Raw genomic sequence first — 19938 nt, forward strand, 5'->3', positions numbered from 1 at the left:
TGCAGGCTCAATTTCCAACCAGGGCACATAACTAAGTTGTAGGTTCGATCCCCGGTCAGAGTGTATATGGGAGGCAACCAATCCATGTTTCTCCCTCATACCCATGTTTCTTTGTAAATATATCCTTGGATGAAGATTACAAAAATCAAAATAAAAAGCATATCTTTGGGTGAGGATTAAACATTTTTCTTAAAGTGGAATATGAGAGCCCTGACCAGTATGGCTCAGTTGCTTGGGCATCCTTTGGCAAAGTGGAAGGTTGAAAGGTCACCAGTTCTATTACCAGTCAGGTCCTTGTCTGGGCGTGTAGGAGGGGAAACCAATCGATATTTCTCTCTCACATCAGTGTTTCTCTCCCTCTCTTTCTCCTTCCCTTCCCCTCTCTCTAAAAATAATTTTTTTAGAAATGGTATATGAGAGAGAATTATTGAGGTGCTGCTTTCGACAGGGTGTTAGGAGTGTCAGTTAAGCTACTTTGACCACAAGTAATAGAAGACCTAACAGTGGCACAAATCTAAAGAGAATTAATTTTTTTTAAAGCCCAGAGGTATTGATCCCAGGGCGGGTTTAGTAATTCAGTGGTGCCATCGAAGCCCAGGCCTTTTCTGTCCTTCTCTTTCCCCACCTGCAACACGCTGGCATCTTCCTCAGGCTTGTGGCTTCGTGGTGACAAGACAGCTGCCACAGCTTCAGACATTACTTTCTCTTACCGGTTTGAAAGCCAGAAGGGAGAAAGAGGTAGGGGAAGAAGGGAAAGATGACCTTTGTTCTAGTGTTGCTCTCTCATTTTATTAGGAAAAAGTCCTTCCGACAAACTCAATCCTTTCTCAGCTGCCTTCTCCCTAAAACTCACTGAATGCAAATGGTCACCTGTCCACATCCAATTCCATGACCAGAAAAGTGGCCACAATTGGTGCAAAATCATTATGAGTGGTCAAATACAGGTGTTTGGCAAGAAAGAGAGAGAATGACCTTGGGTGGGTAAAAGGAGGTGACATTTGAACTCAAACCTAAAGAATGAGGTGATGGTTGCCAAGGGGGCGGGGGTGTGGGTGGGGGAATGAGAATAAAAAATGAAGAGGTGGTGTCAGTCCCATGCACTGTGCACCGTGGTGGCACTGGGACAGGGTAGTTGGTTGTGGAAGGTGAGACAGTGGAGGAGACACTTGAGGACAAGGATGAGTGAGCCCAGTGAAGCTCTGAGTAGAGATGGGTGGTGGCCAGTCAGGCTGCAGTAGAGGCCAGCGGAAAAGAAGAGGGATGTGACCAAATTTCACATTAGGCTACAGCAAGATGACCAAGACAAGGTGGATCTCAACCCTGGTGAGGATGACTTCAGAGAGGAAGATTCAGATTCCAGCATCACAAAATGAGTGAGCAGGCAAACGTGTGCAAAAGGAGTGTACTCGGTTTCACCTCAGGCCTCGGAGGAGACTTTGTTAACAAAGAGACTGTGGGTTGAATCATGACCAAGGACAAGGAGTTTGCCGGCAAACAGAGGTAGGAAGGTTGTACAAGTTATAGGGCACAGCATGCACAGAGGCCTGGAGACTCTAGGGACACAAGGAAACCAGTCAATAAGACATTGCCTGCCTATAATGTGTGATCAGGGACTGGTGACCAGGCTAGAGCCATGCTCACGAGCTCTGCTTATTGGGTTAGGGAAGTGCTTTCCTTTTTTAAAATTTTATTTTTCAACCATAATTGACATTCAATATTATTTTTATTAGTTTCAGGTTTACAGGATAATGATTAGGCAATTTTATAATTGACAGTGCGATCCCCTGGATAATTCCAGTACCCACCTCACACCACACATAGTTATTAAAATTTTTTTTTCACTTAAAAAATTTTAAGCCATTACTTTTTTCCATCAGTTTACATTTCAGTATTAATCTGTAGTAGTTTCAGATGTACAGCAAAGTGGTTAGAAAGTCAGGTACTTGATGGAGTGGTCCCCCTTCTGCTTCCAGGACCCACCTGGCCCCACACATGATGGCATTCCCCCTGCTGCAGCCTGCATTTCTGTCACTCTTCCATAACCACCAGTCTGTACTGCTTCGACCCTTCACCCAATTCACCCAGCTCCCAAACTCCCTCCCCTCTGACATCTGTCAGTCTAGCTGCGTGTTATTGACGACATTCCCTGTGCTGTGCTTTACATCCCTGTGACTATTTTGTAACTGCCAGTCTGTACTTCTCAGTCCCTCCTTTTTCACCCATCCTCCACACCTCTCGTTCTTCTGGCTACTGTCAGTCTGTCCTCTGCATGCATGAGTCTCTTTCTGTTTTGTTTGTTTGAAACTCTTGTTATTTAGATTACATATGTAAGTAAAATCATATGAAATCATATTTCACCTTAAATAATATATAATAATATTGAATATCAATGGTAATAGAACATTTTTAAAAAACTGGTTCTGGGTCACCTAGAATTCAGTTCAAATATTGGCTTTGTTACTACTTGTGTGGCCTTGGGAAAGTTCTTAACTACTCTTTATTTACAAAATGAGGAGTAATACTGCTTAATGTTAAGCCTGTGGGTGGTTATGTAGATTAGATATAATTCATGTACAGTGCTAAGCAAGTGCCTGGTATAGATTAAGCTGTGAATAAATGGTAACTATTTTGTTTTTTGAACATTTGGGGAGCAGCTTAATACATTGCCGCATGACACAATGGAATGTCAACCAGCCGTGATGATGAAGGTAGTGTGTTTGGGTTTCTGAATAATTTATAATGTGAACATCAAAATTATAATAATAATGCCTATATACATATGAGATCTGTCCAGAAAAAGTCCAACCATTGCTAATATAACAAGAATGGTTTGCACGACATCGATGTAATCTGTCAGCCAAGGAGAGTGGACTGGAATGCACATGTTTGAACAATGACGACTTCACTGTACTATCAGTAGGGATGGTGGATGCCATTGAGTGAGCCTGTGTACTGTGTGGCTGTTGCATTAAAAATGACTGAGTAGAGCAACAAATCTGCATCAAATCTTGTGTTGAGCTTGAATATTCCTCTGCAGAAGCTATTTGGGTGATTCAGAAGGCCCGTGATAGGCAGCTCCATCATGACAGCATGCCCCCTCATGCATCATGTCTCGTGCAGAGTTTTTTGGCAAAACATTACATCACCCAGGTAACTCAGGACTCAGTGCTCTGTGATTTCTGGCTTTTCCCAAAAGTAAAATCACCTTTGAAAGGGAAGAGATTTCAGACCATTGATGAGATTCATGAAAATGTGACAGGACAGCTAATGACAACAGGGAGAACTGGGTGAGGTCCCATGGTGCCTACTCGGAAGGGGACTGTGGGCGTCATTGTCCTATGTACAATGCTTCTGGTGTCTTCTTCAATAAATGTCTCTGGTTTTCACAGTACACAGCTGGATACCTTTTGGACAGATCTTGTATGTACATTATGACCACCTTGAGCCTGATCAACAGGTGCATTTGGCTGCTGAAAGTTGTAACTTCACAAAACTTTATATATTTCAATATATTCTTTTATTCTTGTTGATGTTTTTAAGCAGAAGAAGCCCATGGAGGGCCTAGTGTCCTGGGCAAAAAAAAAAAAAAATGCAGAGCAGGACCTCCACACGGCTGTGTGAGGAATGGGGCCAGTCGCCCAGGGCCAGACCAGGCCTGCTCTGTGACCTTGAGGACAGGGAGACAGTAGTGTGTCACATGAGTTTGGGGACCATCTCATCCAGCTGGGGCAGGAAGAGTGAGAACTGAGAACAAAGGCATGGAGGCTGGTGAGAGCGGGCATGTTCTGGTGCTGCAGGGCTTGGTGTGGAGGTTGAAGGTGGGATTGGGGTGACAGGACAGGGTTCAGAGGGACCCAGGAGCTTTGGCTCCACCCTGTGGGCAAACGAAGCCTTCGGAGCTACACAGGGGCCCCGGGGACAGGCAGGGTGCCGCGGCGCCAAGAATCCACCTGCCCTTCCTCTGACAGGAATGTCAGGCCCACAGGAAAGGGCTCCAGGGGAGCATCCTGCCAATCCTACTTGGGAAGACCCAGGACACGGGCACGCGGGGCCAGAAGGCAAAAGAGGACAGGTGCTGACTGCACTGTACCCCACACAGGCCACAACTGCCCTGCCCCCGGGGACCTGCGGCTCCCTGGCCACGAGGAGCAGGCCACATCCCAAAGTCGACCCAGCTCCTGGTCACTGAGCTGCCGCTGTTCATCCAGCATGTGAGCAAAAAAGACTCCTGCTCCCAGGACCCTTGGCCTTCTGCACCTGTTCCACCTCCAGGCACTGATGAAGGCCACCATCTCAGGGCCTGGGGACCAGGAGGAGACTTAGGCCCCAGTTTCAGAGCTATCAGGGGCCCCAGGCCTCCACAGACCCGCGCACAGGACAGGCCACTCACAGCGGCCACATCCCAAAGTCGACCCAGCTTCCTGGTCACTGAGCTGCCGCTGTGACAGGGACAGGTGCCGTCCTGCTCTTCCCAGAGCAGCGAGCCCCCTTCCAGAAGAGCGCCTTGCATCGATGTCAATTGACCACTCCAGTGGCAGCGCCAGGGTGCACAGCCCAGGTCCCGCACAGAGGACCGCATCCACTGCCCCGCGCTGGCTGCGGCTGTGGCGACCTCATCAGGAGCAGCCCAGCCACCCTGGGTCCTGACGCTGCCATTTGGGCCCAGGTGAGGACAGTCACTGTTATCACCAGGTGCTATTCTAACTGCTAAACTTCAACAGACTCAGTTCAATGAGCTGATACCACGTGTTTTCCTGACCCCTTGCCCCCCACTCTGAAATGGTTCTGGAATTTTCATGGATGATTTGCTCAAGAACTTTATTTCTTAGATTGCAAGGCCCTTTTAATACTTTAGGAGCTGTGCTACTTTTACCCAGAAAAATGAACTGAAAAAATAACCCACACGGAAACCTCACTTTTCCATGAGGTTGTTCACCGACTCATTGAGACCTCTGTAGAAGAGCATTTGCTACTGAGCAAAAATGTAGAAGCAATTTTCTTATCATATAATGTTCAAGTATTCTTAACATTTTTTATTGATTTGAGAAAAAGAGAAACATTGATGTGTTTTCTAATGATTGAAACCACAGAAGAAATTAGTTTTGATATTATATAATTTAAAACTTCCTTTCTTTCTCACGTATTCTTTCTTCATGTGAGTTTTCACAAGTTTCCCAAGATATCTCTAAAATACTCTTGAAGATCATTTTTCTAGTATATCAAGAGGCTGAAACTGTCTACACTTTGTGATTTAGAAATTTGATCTAGTGATGTGTTCATGATTGTTTATAAAGTTCCTATTCCTTCCATCTCCTTTGTTCCCCCACAAAAACCAACTAACCAAACAAAAAACATGTATATTTGAATACCAAACAGCAGTGGTCAGAATTATGAAAAGTTCAGTAGCATGGAAATGTCTTAAAATACTTTCTGAAAAGACAGAAAAAATATATACCAAGAGCTGTGGAGGGGAAAAGGACTCTGTAAAGAGATAGATAGAACCACAGAAAAATGAACACGAGTGAAAGTGGAGGGATGGTCAGTTCGGTTTTGGGATTTAATGTAACATTTAATTTAAAAAAATAGGAAAGAGTAATGTAAAATCCAGGTTACCTTATTAAGTAAACTATAATTTGACTTATACTGGAACGCATTTTTGACATTTGGTTTACCAAATTGATTAGGCTCTGGGAGTGCCCAGCCTGGGAAATGCATGATAACTGAATATGGGAAATTGCTTATAAAAGCCAGTACTTATTTCTTTATTTTATCATGTTTAAATTTTTAAAAAACTCAAGTAGTTTTGCCATGGTTTTACTGAATTTTAACCATTATATTGAATCATTTCATTTAGAGATTTTGACATTTGTCTTAGTCAGAGTGACTCTTTCCTTTAAAGAGTTTCCCTGTATTCTGGGTTATCAGGCAACAGAGAGATTGTTAACATTAGTCAAATACATTGTTTATTGAAAGCCTCAACAGTAATAAAGACTTTGTTTTTAGGAAAGAACTGGAACAACTACGAAAGGATCTGGAAGAAGAGAAGGCAAAGAGAATTAATCTAGAGGTAATTCATTTCTGCCAGCATTGAGATTGCAGTCAGCACAGAGTGGGGTTGTTGTTTCCAGGCCCAGCGGGGTGATGGTCCCACCACAAGTAATGCTGTCCTGCTTCAGCTGCAGCGCTCCCTGCTACCTGGTAGCCATTTAGTTGCTCTCTTGTTGACACTCTATCCCATTCCATTCAGTGGTGGAGGACTTGTTTTTTGAGCACTACCTCTCATTGGCAGTGCATGAGGCACATGAATAAACCAAACATGGTTCTTACCTCTTAATAGAGCCTAGTTCTAGATTTTTGCTTTCAGCACTTCATTAAAAAAATATTCTTTATATAAGATAAAGCATGCTCCAAAATATAAATGTTACAAAATTTTGGGTTGAATAATGTCACACTATGGTTGTCCCAATTTATTTTTCTATACCATGACAAAAACAAAATACGTATCTTTGAAATGTTCTATTTAAATGGAATACTATGTAATACAAACTTATTTTTCAAACTTTTACATCAGCCCTGGCTAGTGTAGCTCAGTGGATTGAGCACCAGCCTGTGAAACAAAGGGTTGCTGGTTCCATTCTCAGTTAGGGCACATGCCTGGGTTTCGGGCCAGGTCTGTACTGGGGGGTGTGCGAGAGCTAACCATACATTGATGTCTCTCTCCCTCTCCTACTCCCTCCCTTTCCCTTTCTCTAAAAATAGATAAATAAAATCGTTTTTAAAACTTTTACATCCCTGGCTGGCATAGCTCAGTGGATTGAGCACGGGCTGCAAACCAAGGTGTCGCAGGTTCAATTCCCAGTCAGGGCACATGCCTGGGTTGCAGGCCATGGCCCCCAGCAACCACGCATTGATGTTTCTCTCTCTTTCTTTTTCTCTCTCCCTTCCCTCTCTAAAAATGAATAAATAAAATCTTTAAAAAAATCTTTTACATCAATAATAGGCCAACACATGTATTAAATACCCTCTTAGTATAAATAGGCAATACTAATGACCATATTGCTTAAACTTAATACCTGTCAATTCACATACAACATAATAATCAGTCCGTCTAAGCTAGTGATATTTAAAAAACATGGTTAGTCACTCTGTCCTGTTTTAGCAGAATATCCTGTTATTCTCATCACCTGAATACCAATTCCATTATTTCCTATCCTTTTCCAAACTCCCTGTCCCAGGCTGGGGCAGCCCTCCCCGTGTGGGAGTGTAGAAGCCGCCCAGAGCCTGCGGGTCCTGTCCTTTCGCTCCGTTCTTCCCCACCTTTCCTAAGTTTGTAAAGCTGAGAGGGATCTCTGTTTAACCTTGTTTTCAAAATTTTGCCAGTCTTCTTTGTTTTTCTGCCTTTTCATCTTCCTTCAACTGTCTGCCAAAAATATTCGACTTAAATAAATGTAAATCTTTTTCTTGAAATCTGGAGATTTCATCAGCAGCTGTTTTCCTTTTTTTCTGCCTTTTCTGTCTTTTCCCTTATTTCCTTTTCAAGACTTAAAAATTCTTCTTTCTTTTGCTGGGTGTAATTGTCTAGCAGTAATTTCAGTTTAAACTGGCATTGGTATTCTTTCTGCCACCGCCTTTTCTCTTTCTCTTCCTCTTCGTTTCACTAGGAAGCATATTTAATTGACATTTCTGTACCTTTCTGTTTTTTCCAAGCTTCCACTGCCAATTTCTTCTGCTTCTTTTGCCCCCCTTTTTGCTTTTGATTATTTTCTTGTTTATCATGAAAAAGCATAGGTATGTTCTCTGCCTTTTCCTTTAACTGGAAAATTTCCTCTATTTTTTTTTTGCTGATTTTTAGTTTTTCAATTCTGAATAGACTTTTTTGTTGACTTCTTTCTTCTAGTGCCAGGAATTTTTATACCATCTCTTATGCTGCTGAATTTCGCCCTGTGTTCCTGCAGAAAGGTGTTCTAGAACTTCCCCTGTAAATGCGGGCTTCCCTTTATGTTTGTTTCTCACCTTAACAAAGTTCTGGTGATCAAAGTTGTCCAGCCCCTTTGTCACCCTCCCGTTTCCTGAAGGGGTTTTTCAAAATCTACCACTTCTGGAAGAGGACTTGGTGTTACTTTGTCTACAGGAACTTTACATGCTGTTGGTCTGAAAGCTCTTTCTGTTTCTGAACTATCCAAAGCCCATGTGTCAATTTTTGTTTAATTTCTTAATGTTTTTTTAATTTTTAATTTTATTTTAAGTATTTTGTATTGATTATGCTATTACACTTTTCCCAAATTTTCCCCCTTTATCCCCCCTCCACCCTGCATCCCCCAACCCTCCAGCATTCCCCCCAAAACTTAGTTCATGTCCATAGGTTGTACATGTAAGTTCTTTGAGTTCTCTGCTTCCTATACCACTTTTTATCTCTCCCGGACTCATTTATGCCTACTAATTATGCTTCTTCTTCCCTGTACCTTTCCCCCACTATTTGTTCCTTCCCCCTCCCCACTGAAATCCCTCCATGTGATCTCCATTTCTCTAATTCTATTCCTGTTCTGGTTGTTTCCTTAGTTTTTGTTTTGGTTGTTTTTCTTTTCTTTTTGGCTCATTTGTTGATAGTTGTGAGTTTGTTGTCATTTTACTGTTCATATTTTTTATCTTCCTTTTCTTAGATAAGTCCCTTTACATTTCATGTAATAATGGCTTGGTGATGATGAACTCCTTTAACTTGACCTTATCTGGGAAGCACTTTATCTGTTCTTCCATTCTAAATGAGAGCTTTGCTGGATAGAGTCATCTTGGATGTGGGTCCTTGCCTTTCATGACTCCAAAGACTTCTTTCCAGCTCCTTCTTGCCTGCAAGGTTTCTTTTGAGAAATCAGCTGATAGTCTGATGGGAACTCCTTTGTAGGTAACTGTCTCCTTTTCTGTTGCTGCTTTTAAGATTCTCTCCTTATATTTAACCTTGGGTAATGTCATTATGACGTGCCTTGGTGTGTTCCTCCTTGGGTCCAACTTCTTTGGGACTCCCTGGGCTTCCCGGACTTCCTGGAAGTCTATTTCCTTTGCCAGACTGGGGAAGTTCTCCTTCATTATTTGTTCAAATAAGTTTTCAATTTCTTACTGTCATTCTTCTGGTACCCCTATAATTCAGATATTGGAACATTTCAGGCTGTCCCAGAGGTTCATAAGTCTCTCTTCACTTTTTTGAATTCTTCTTTCTTCATTCTGTTCCAGTTGGATGTTTATTTTTCCCTTTTGTTCCAAATCGTTGCTTTGAGTCCTGGTTTCCTTTCTATCACTGTTGGTTCCCTGAATATTGTGCTTTATTTTATTTTGTGTATCTTTCATTTGTTTTTTCATTTTTCAACTGAGCTCAATCAATTGTTTGAGCATTTTGATTACCAGGGCTTTAAATTCTCCATCAGATAGGTTGGGTATCTCCTCATCACTTAGCTCTCTTTCTGGAGTTTTGCTCTGTTCTTTCATTTGGGCCCTATTTCTTTATCTTGGGGCACCTAGTATGTTGTAAAAGGGCAGGGCCTTAGGTATTCACCCGGGCAGGGCAACCCTCCTTGCTGTGCTGCAGCACTGCCTATGTGGGAGGGCCCAAAAGGGAACATTGCAGCTCATCTCTAGCACACTTTTTTTTTAAGACTTTATTTATTTATTTTTAGAGAGGGAAGGGAGGGAGATAGAGAGAGAGAAACATCAATGTGCGGTTGCTGGGGGTTATGGCCTGTAACCCAGGCATGTACCCTGGCTGGGAATTGAACCTGGGACACGTTGGTTCCCAGCCCGCGCTCAATCCACTGAGCTACGCCAGCCAGGGCTGTTCTAGCACACTTTTTAACAAACTCTCCTGTGAGACTGGGAGTTTCTCCCACCGCGGTGACCACCGTAGTTCACAGTCAGCTCTGAGTCCCAGTTTTGCCTTCAGCCAGTCCCGCCTGCACAATCCACTGCCTGTTGTGGGTTCTTACCATCTGGTTGTTCTGGTTGACTTTTGCCTGAATTCCTTGGTTGTCAGACTTTCATGCAGTTTGATTTTCTGGCACTTCTGGTTGTTTATTGATTTGAGATTGGTTGTTATCCTCCTTTTGGTTGTGCGAGACAGCAAAGGGTTTCTACCTACACCTCCATCTTGGCCAGAACTCTATTTATTTTTAATTTTTTAAATATATTTTATTGATTTTCCCCTTACAATTGTCCCAATTTTTATACCTTTGCTCCTCTCCACCTGGTACCTCCTTTCCCTCCAGCAATCCCCTCCCTTAGTTTATGTCCATGGATCATGCATATAAGTTCTTTGACTACATTTCTTATACTGTTCTTAACACCCCCCCATCTATTTTATACCTACCAATTTGCACTTCTTAATCCCTGCACCTTTTCCTCCATTCTCTCTATTTCCCCTCCTAACTGATAACCCTCCAAATGGTCTCCATACCTATGATTCTGTTCCTGTTCTGCCTGTTTGCTTAGTTTGTTTTTTAGATTCCGTTGTTGATAGTTGTACATTTGTTACCATTTTAATAATCATAGTTTTGATTTTTTTCTTTTTCATTTATTTTTAGAGAGGGAAGGGAGGGAGACAGAGAGAGAAACATCGATGTGTGGTTGCTGGGGGTTATGGCCTGTAACCCAGGCATGTACCCTGGCTGGGAATCGAACCTGCAACACCTTGGTTCGCAGCCCGTGCTCAATCCACTGAGCTACGCCAGCCAGGGCTGATCTTTTTTTTCTTAAATAAGTCCCTTTAACATTTCATATAATAATGGCTTGGTGATGATGAACTCCTTTAGTTTTATCTTGTCTGGGAAGCACTTTATCTGCCCTTCAATTCTAAATGATAACTTTACTGCATAGAGTAACTTAGGTTGTAGGTCTTTGCTTTACATCACTGTGAGTATTTCTTACCAGTCCCTTCTTGCCTGTAAAGTATCTTTTGAGATATCAACCGACAGTCTTATGGGAACTCCTTTGTAGGTAACTCTCTGCTTTTCTCTTGCTGTTTTTAAATTTTTTTTCTTTATCTTTGGCATTTTAATTATGATGTCTCTTGGTGTGGTCCTCTTTGGGTCCAACTTGTTTGGGACTCTCTGTGCTTCCTGGACTTGTATGCCTATCTCCTTCACCAAATTAGGAAAGTTTTCTTTCATTATTTTTTTGAATAAGTTTTTTTCATTTTTAAAATATATTTTATTAATTATGCTATTACAGTTGTCCCATTTTCCCCCCTCTTCTATTCTCCTCCACCCTGTACACCCTCTCCCACTTGCATTCCCCTCTCTTTAGTTCATGTTCATGGATCACCCATATAAGTTTTTTGGCTTCTACATTTCCTATACTATTCTTAACTTCCCCCTGTCTATTTTGTGCCTACCATTTATGCTACTTATTCTCTGTACCTTTTCATCCTTTATCCCCTTCCCCCTCCTCCATTGATAACCCTCCATGCAATCTCCATTTCTATGATTCTGTTCCTGTTCTAATTGTTTGCATAGTTTGTTTTTGTTTAGATTTGTTGTTGATAATTGTGAATTTTTTGTCATTTTACTGTTCATATTTTTATCCTCTTTTTCTTAGATAAGTCCCTTTAACATTCCAGGTAATAAGGTCTTGGTGATGATGAATTCCTTTAACTTGACCTTATCTGGGAAGCACTTTATCTGCCATTCCATTCTAAATAATAGCCTTGCTGGATAGAGTCATCTTGGATGTGGGTCCTTGCTTTTCATGTCATGGAATACTTCTTCCCAGCCCCTTCTTGCCTGCAAGGTTTCTTTTGAAAAATCAGCTGATAATCTGATGGGAACTCCTTTATAGGTAACTGTCCCCTTGTCTCTTGCTGCTTTTAAGATTCTCTCCTTATCTTTCATCTTGGCTAATGTAATTATAATGTGCCTTGGTGTATGCTTCCTTGGGTCCAACTTTTTGGGGACTCTCTGGGCTTCCTGAACTTCCTGGAAGTCTATTTCCTTTGCCAGATTGTGGAAGTTCTCCTTCATTATTTGTTCAAATAAGTTTTCGATTTCTTGGTCTTCTTCTTCCTCTGGCACTCTTGTGATTCAGATGTTGGAATATTTGAAGTTATCCCAGAGGTTCCTAAGCCTCTCCTCATTTGTTTGAATTCTCGTTTCTTCATCCTGTTCCAATTGAATGTTTATTTCTTCCTTCTGGTCCAAACTGTTGATTTGAGCCCCAGTTTCCTTCCTGTCAGTGTTGGTTCCCTGTATATTTTCCTTTATTTCACTATGTATAACCTTCACTTTTTTCTGTATTTTGTGACAATGCTCAACCAATTCTGTGAGCATCCTGATTACCAGTGTTTTGAACTGTGCATCTGATAGATAGGCTAGCTCTTCGTCACTTAGTTGTATTTTTTTCAGGGGTTTTGATCTGTCCTTTCATTTGGGCCATTTTTTTTGTCTTGGTACACCTGTTACATAGTAAGGGGCAGAGCCTGAGGTATTCACCAGGGCAGCACAATCCACATGGCTGCCTTGCATTGCTGTATGTGCAAGGTTACCTCTCGGAGGGGTTCGAGAGGTAACAATGCCACTTGCTCAGCTCTCCACCAGCTTTCAGTTGCTTCCACCACTACCCACAAGCAAATTGGGCTCTTCTGGTCCTGATTCTCAGGCAGGTGGTTTTGTGTACATTCTAGGACCTTGTGGGTCACTCCAATGAACTCTCCTGTGAGGCTGGGAGCTTTTCCTGCCACCGCAACCCCCACCGATTTTTTTCAGCCAGAGGTTTTGAGGCTTTACTTTCCTGCACTGAAAACCTGGGTTGTAAGGTCTGTCTCTCCCCAGTTGTTCCTCCTGGTTTATGTGCACACAAATGTGGGATTTCCTGCTCCACCTGGTCTGCCAGCTGCCGTCCTGCAATGAGTCGTCTCCACTTGGCTGCCTGTCTCCACCCCCTCCTACCGGTCTGGATGAATATTTCTTCTTTAACTCCTTGGTTGTTGGACTTCCATACAGTTCAGGTTTCTGGCAGTTCTGGTTATTTTTTGTTTTCAAATTTGTTGTCCTTCTTTTGGTTGTGTGAGGAGGCACAGTATGTCTACCTATGCCTCCATCTTGGCTGGAAATCTTTCAAATAAATTTTCAATTTCTTGCTTGTCCTCATTTCCTTCCAGCACCCCTATGATTTAGATGTTGGTACCTTTGTAGATGTCCCAGAGGTTCCTTATTCTATTCTCTTTTTAAAAATTCTTTTTCTTCTTGCTGTTCTGATTGAGTGATTTTTTTCTTTTTTATGTTCTAAATCACTGATTTGAATCTCAGCTTCATCCCCTCCACTGTTGGTTCCCTGTGGGTTTTTCCTTATTTCACTTAGTGCAACTTTCATTTCTGCCTGGGTCTTTTTTATGCTGTTGCCTAATACCCAGTGATTTCTTTGAGCATCCTGATAATCACTTTTTTCAACTGTGCATCTAATAGGTTACTTATCTCCATTTCATTTAGTTCTTTTCCTGAAGTTTCTTTCTTTTCTTTCATTTGGGCCATATTTCTTTGTCTCTTCAATTTGGCAGCCTCCCTGTATTTGTTTCTTTGTTTTAGATAGAGCTACTTTGACTCCCTGTCTCAGTGGTGTGGCCTATTCTAAAAAAGGCACCCATGTGGCCCTGGCTGGTATAGCTCAGTGGATTGAGCACAGGCCTATGAACCAAAGTGTCACTGGTTTGATTCCCAGTCAGGGCACATGCCTGGGTTGCAGGCCATGTCCCCAGTAGGGGTGCATGAGAGGCAACCACACATTGATGTTTCACTCCCTCTCTTTTTCTCTCCCTTCCCCTCTCTCTAAAAGTAAATAAATAGAGAAGGAGTAAGGGAGTGAGATTAAAAATACATAAACAAAAATAAAATATATAACATTGTTATTTATAAAATTTATTTATTTTATTTTTGTTTATTTTTAATTTCACTCCCTTACTCTCTCTCTCTTTATTTATTTATTTGCTTATAAATAAATAAATAAATACTTTTTTGAAAAAAGAAAAGGCACCCATCTGTATGAATGTGGCTTCTTTAAGTCCTTGGTTGTCATATTTCCATATAGCTCAATTTTCCAATGAATCTGGGTGATGTTTGTTTTGTAGTTGAGTTGTAATCTTTGCTGTAGTTGTGTGCAGAGGTGAAGCATGTTTACCTACTCCTCTATCTTGGCCAGAATTCTCTTAATCTGCCCACGGCCAGCCCGGTGATCTGGGCTGTGGCCCCTCACACACGCTGTGCCACAGCACAGCCTCAATTTTTCTTGATATGTCATGCAGCTCTGTATGAGTTGTTTTAATAAGCTCTTCATACATCCACCTCTGCTGTTTCTTGAGGTGTTAATTGTATTTTCAATTTTCCCCATCATTTCTCTGAACTTTTCTACAAAATTAGCTGTAGGCTTCACATCTCTTAACTGATGCTGAAGCTTCTTTACATTGCTATGTATTTTAGCCAATTGTTGTGGGGTTTTTGCTCTTTCTGTTTTCCTGTTGTTAATTAATTTGTTTTCCTTTTTTTTCAGCATACTATTCTCAGTTCTGAAGTCACTTTTTTGGTTGTGGAGATGAGATGACTGTGTTTATCTCTTCTTATGTTAATAACTTGATTTTTAAATTTTTCTGCTGTGTATGTGAATTCTGCTTTCATTATTTTTATGTTTTTAATGTTTTTTTAAATTTTATTTAAATTGTTGTTGCAGTACAATTTTCTATCTTTTACTCCCATCCCAACCCACCCACCCAACCCTCCCCTCCTTTCTTCCATTTCCACCTACCCCTAGTTTTTATCCATGTGTCCTTTATACTTGCTCCTGTAAACCCTTCCTCTTTTCCCCTGAAATTCCCCTGAAATTCCCTCTTCTCTCCCCTCTGGACACTGTCAGTCTGTCCCCTATTTCAGTGTCTTTGGTTATATTTTGCTTGTTTCTTTGTTTTGTTGTTTAGGTTCCTGTAAAAGGTGAGATCATATGGTATTTGTCTTTCACTGCCTGGCTTGTTTTGCTTAGCATAATACTTTACAGTTGCGTCCATGCTGTTGCAAAGGGTAGGAGCTCCTTCTTTCTTTCTGCTGTATAGAATTCCATGGTGTAAATGTACCATAGTTTTTTGATCCATTCATTCACTGATGGGTACCTAGGTTGCTTCCAACACTTGGCTATTGTAAATTGTGCTGCTATGAACATTGGGGTGCATAGGTTCTTTTGGATTGGTGTTTTAGGGTTCTTAGGATATAATCCTAGCAGTGGAATTGCTGGGTCAAAAGGCAGATCTATTTTTAGTTTTCTGAGAAAATTCCATACTGTCTTCCATAGTGGTTGTACCAGTCTGCAATCCCACCAACAGTGTACTAGGGTCCCCTTTTCACCACAACCTCTCCAACACTTCGTGTTGAATTCTGCTTTCTTGGTGCAACTTTCTATTTCTAGTTTTGAAACTGAAAATGATGAATTCCACCTGAAGTATCAAAACAGTCATCACTCTGTTGCAGGGCTGGTGATGCTCCTGTGCAGGTCCTGGTCCTGGTGGCTGCCTCTGCCACCACAACTGTTGCCAGGGAGTCATCTTTCCTTGTGGAGCCACTCCGGCTCCGTAACAACCCTGCCCTGTGTTGGGCTCAGAGTCCCTGGCTCTGCAGACGATTCTTTGTGCTGCCCTGCTCTACAGAAATGTAGGACCAGGCATCAACACTGTTTTTTCTTGAGCTGTAGTTGTATTTTCATCAATTCCTTTTTTGTTCTCTTCTTTTGCTTGGGGCAAACTTGCTGTTTTGGGTGGTAGTAGCAGTAAATGGATTGAGGCAAGATATTAAGAAGCTAGGAAAATTCCCGGGCAAGTGGAGTGGGGAAACTGAGGCAAGAAAATAAAATAAAGGCAAACAGTTTGAGTGAACTGCCAGCTGGTGAATCTCAAGAACTTATCTTCCCTAACCAAGGACACTTGAGAGTGAATGGTTTATACCTCTCCCCCTTAACCAAGAATACACCGCTTAAATCTACCTGGTCTGAAAATGAAGAACAGAGACCCAATGTTATTTGTGTCAAGTAAAGCCAAGTGTTACCACACAGCCTCATGCTGTTGCAGAACAATTAGTGAGGTTTTGTTGCTCACCGCCTAGAGGCATAACTCTGAAGACAAGAGTTTGGTGAAAAGGAAAGGGGTTGTTTATTTAAAGGTTATACACTTTTAGAATGGTGGTAGGTTTCTGCCCTAGGGCTCTGTTCCCTTTAAAACACACAAAGACAAACAGCCCTGCCACCCTACACCAGTTGAGAATGTGCCTGAAATCCCTTTTCCCACTCCTAAAAGTACCATCCTTTATGTAATGCAGGTAACTACAGCAGGATTATCCAGGCAGCTTGGCTGTTTTCCAGTTGCTGTTCAGTTAATACTGCCATTTTCTGTGTGGAAGGGGTACAGGGGCTTGGAGCTCAGCCACGTGGTCTCTGGGAAACCTGCCAGTCTCAGGAACTCAGCCTCCCTGCAGCAGACCAGGCTAGCCAAGGGAAGGAGAAGCGAGTGTGCACTTCTATACCTTCTGTTTTAAAGACTCGGCCTAGAAATCCCTGCATGACAGATCCGCCATGTTTGCCTTTGCCTCTGTTTTGCACAATGGGTCAGAAGTCTTGAACCTTGCAAGCTGTGTACAAATCCCTCCTGCTGAGTCAGGAGCTGCGCAGTGGCTTCCTGCAGTCTCCCTCCTCCAGCAACCCCTCCCTTCACAGGGAGGGCAGCAAGGTGCTTCTAATCTTAAATTCCACATTGGGGTTTTCTTCCTGCCCCCTGCCTTCTCTTGAGATTTGGCCTGACCCCTGTGTTACACAAGGACAGAAGAAGTCAGGTGAACAAATAACAAAAGCCCTATTAAAATCCAGACAAACTCAAGATAAAAATAAAACAGTTTAACGGACCAAAGAATATTCCCCAAAACCCCTATGCACTCATTTTGATTTATCAGCATAGCTAAAAAATAGTTAAAAATTAGCTTTTCCAGGTGCAAACTTGCACCTGGAAAAGCTAATGAATATTCTGCTAAAATCCTCCCTTAAAATTTTCACCCACAGGAAAAGGATAAGCTCTCAGAACAAAGACATGGTATGTGGGCTTACTCTAGAGCTCACTCCTGGCCCTTCCAATGCATGAACTTTTTATTTCTCCCTAAATTCTAAGGGTCATAAGGAGACTTGTGGCCAGGGAAGCAGTGAGCAGCAGCAGCTCCCCCTGGGGTTACTCCTGATCCTATCTCCAGGGCCCCCTTTTTTCTCTGACTTCCAGGGGAGCTAAAAGTGGCCTTTTTTTTTTTTTTTGCTCACTCCTTTCCCACAACTTTTCTAGGGAGCCAAAGCAGCCCCACCTAAGCTCTCTCCTGTTACTTCTTCCACCCTAAGTCTTCCCTTTGTTTCACAGTTCTCCGCCTTAATAAACATATGCTCAAAATCACCTAGACTTGTGTTGTGAAATCTTTCCTACATGCAGCGAGGAAGCCACACACCACAGGCCTGCCTGAGGCAGACCCACTGTGGGCCTGGAGCCTGTCTGGCAACAGGACGGCAACAGATTTGCTGACTGGGATTTCTCACTGAGAGCTTACTTTGCAACATAATGTTCATTTTCAACCTGCTGGTGACTGACAACTTGACTCATTTTGTTTAATCTTTCTTGACATTTTTTCCATCCTTACTGGCTTCATTTGTAGTCTTCTTTTCTACACACGTCATAGAAAGTGTGTCCTGCCCTTTTTCAGAGACTTTTTCCTTCTGTATTTACTTTATTCTCCTCCCTGTTTTTACCTTGCCTCGTTACTTAGGCATTTCTTTTGTCAGCTCTGTGAAACAGAGAGAATGTGGACTTGCCATTAAAAAACTCGAGCTCCTCTTCTTATATTCATGACTTTCAGTTCTAAACCACGTGTCAGTTAGAGCTGACACTTTCTGTACATTATCTCATGGGACACACGTAACCACTCGTATGGATTATTCTTCCCATTTAAAGGGTGAGGAAACAAGTTTAGATTGATTAAGTCACCAGTGGGGCTGAAATTTTATAAAAAGATTTTATTTATTTATTTATTTATTTATTTTTAGAGAGAGGGGATGAAGGGAGAAAGAGAGAGAGAGAAACATCATCGTGAGAAACATCAACTGGTTGCCTCTTGTACCCACCCCAACTGAGATTGAACCCACAAGCCACGCATGTGCCCTGACTGGGAATTGAACTTGAGACCTTTGGCTTTGTGGGACAATTCCCAATCACTGAGCCACAGTGGTCAGGGCAGAAATGAAATTTTTATCACAATCAGCCAAACTTCAGAACTTTTGTTTTTAGGGACTAATTTATACCATTTGAACTTGAAGAAGTCACTTAACCTTATTTGATTTTTATTGTTGAGGTGTTATATGTGAAGGTATTTGGTGAATTATTGAAACTTCATATTTAATTTTATATGATATATCACTTTATTGACCTTTCCCTTCTTTATATGAAAATACTACATTTTTTCTCTTATTCATAAAACAAAGAAAAGTTTCCTTTCGGGTCCAGCTGTGCTCTACATCTACCATAGTTTTCTCTTTTCATTTGGGGTCCACAACTGTAAACCTAGTTTTGCCTACCCTTGTATAATCATTAAGTCCCCTGTTATTTTAATACTGCCTCTAAGACTGCCTTCCTCTGTTATAACTTACTCCACTTTTCAGATATCTTGACAGTTTCCCCAAATAATTCATGTTTCAAAAATAATACTGACCAAGTCTCTCTTCTTAAAATGCTTCAGCATGATCTGGTTTCTACTCATCCTCTGCCCTCGGGTCTGAGGCTCCCTGCCTCTTGCTTTATGTTCTAGTCAGAGTCAGAGTTCTTCCAGCCCTCAAATGCATTGTGTCTCCTTCCATGTCCTCCCCCATCTTTGCCTGGCTAGCTTCTCCACGTCCCCTGTACAAGAGCTTAGATATGAAGCTCTCATGCAAAGGATGAGCCCTTCCTGACCCTCCAAATCACATTAGGTACCTTTATTGTGTGTTTTCATGACACATTTGACTTTAGCTGTCAACATTTTTCACATTATATTAAGATGTTAATGTTCGGGGGTATTTGGTATCATGTTTCCCAGCAATTGTCCTCGCTTTTTGCTCAAGTAAACTCATAAAATTCTCTTTTAAAAATGTTAATGTTTGTTTAATTGCTTGTTTCCCCCATGGGAGCACATAAGAGAGAACTGGCATATGCACTTAATTTTGTATTTCTAGTGCCCACACTGGGAGACCCAGCCCATGAGGTTCAAAAGAGGTCACGTGACTGACTCACTCATCCTATAGTAGGAAAATCACATGGAGTTTTTCTTTGTCCAGATTGTTTTTCAGACTTTTATGCTGATATGTCTTACAGCTCTTCTCCATGTCCATCTGTTCAAGTCGCCAGAGTGTGCGGGGGAGTCGCCGGCCAAGATAGAGCTCTTTCTTTTCTTCACAAGCCCCATGCAGAAAGTTCACCCTCCAGCAGCCCCTTGGCTCCATCGGACCTGGACCTTAGCCCAGACATGGACTTCATCACTCAGCCATTGCCTGACAAGGTATGTGCTGCTCAGGGGCCAGGCTCTGCATGTGATCTGCAGGGTTAGGTGTTGTCTTGTGGTCCTTATCAGCTACTTCCCTTTCTGCACTTTGCCAGCCAGATCATCACAGAGGGTTCTCCTGTCAGGTCAGGGTTTCTGTGCTGGCCACTGCTGTACAAACTTTCTTATTGCCATTCTCCAAGACAGAACAAAGAACAGAACATTTGACAAATAGAACCCTCACTTAGCCCTCTAGAGTTTTGTCTTTCACATTTAACTGTCCTTTTCCTCCAAGGCATCTGAGACATTGGAGTATCACCAGTCATTTGGTTGGGACTGTATAATGCTTTGTCCTGGATGCCCAGGAACTTCTTCAAAACCACAATGAAGAAGTGAG

At 42.1% G+C, this 19938-nt stretch overlaps 1 pseudogene; it reads right to left on the bottom strand.

The window, feature by feature from the left end:
* Positions 1–7207: 7207 nt before the first annotated feature.
* LOC123821450 lies at positions 7208–19503 on the bottom strand (annotated as a pseudogene).
* Between the last annotated feature and the right edge of the window lie 435 nt (positions 19504–19938).

The sequence above is a fragment of the Phyllostomus hastatus genome, unplaced genomic scaffold, assembly GCF_019186645.2.
Source record: "Phyllostomus hastatus isolate PE091 unplaced genomic scaffold, TTU_PhHast_1.1 phas_contig_40, whole genome shotgun sequence".
Lineage (NCBI taxonomy): Eukaryota > Metazoa > Chordata > Mammalia > Chiroptera > Phyllostomidae > Phyllostomus > Phyllostomus hastatus.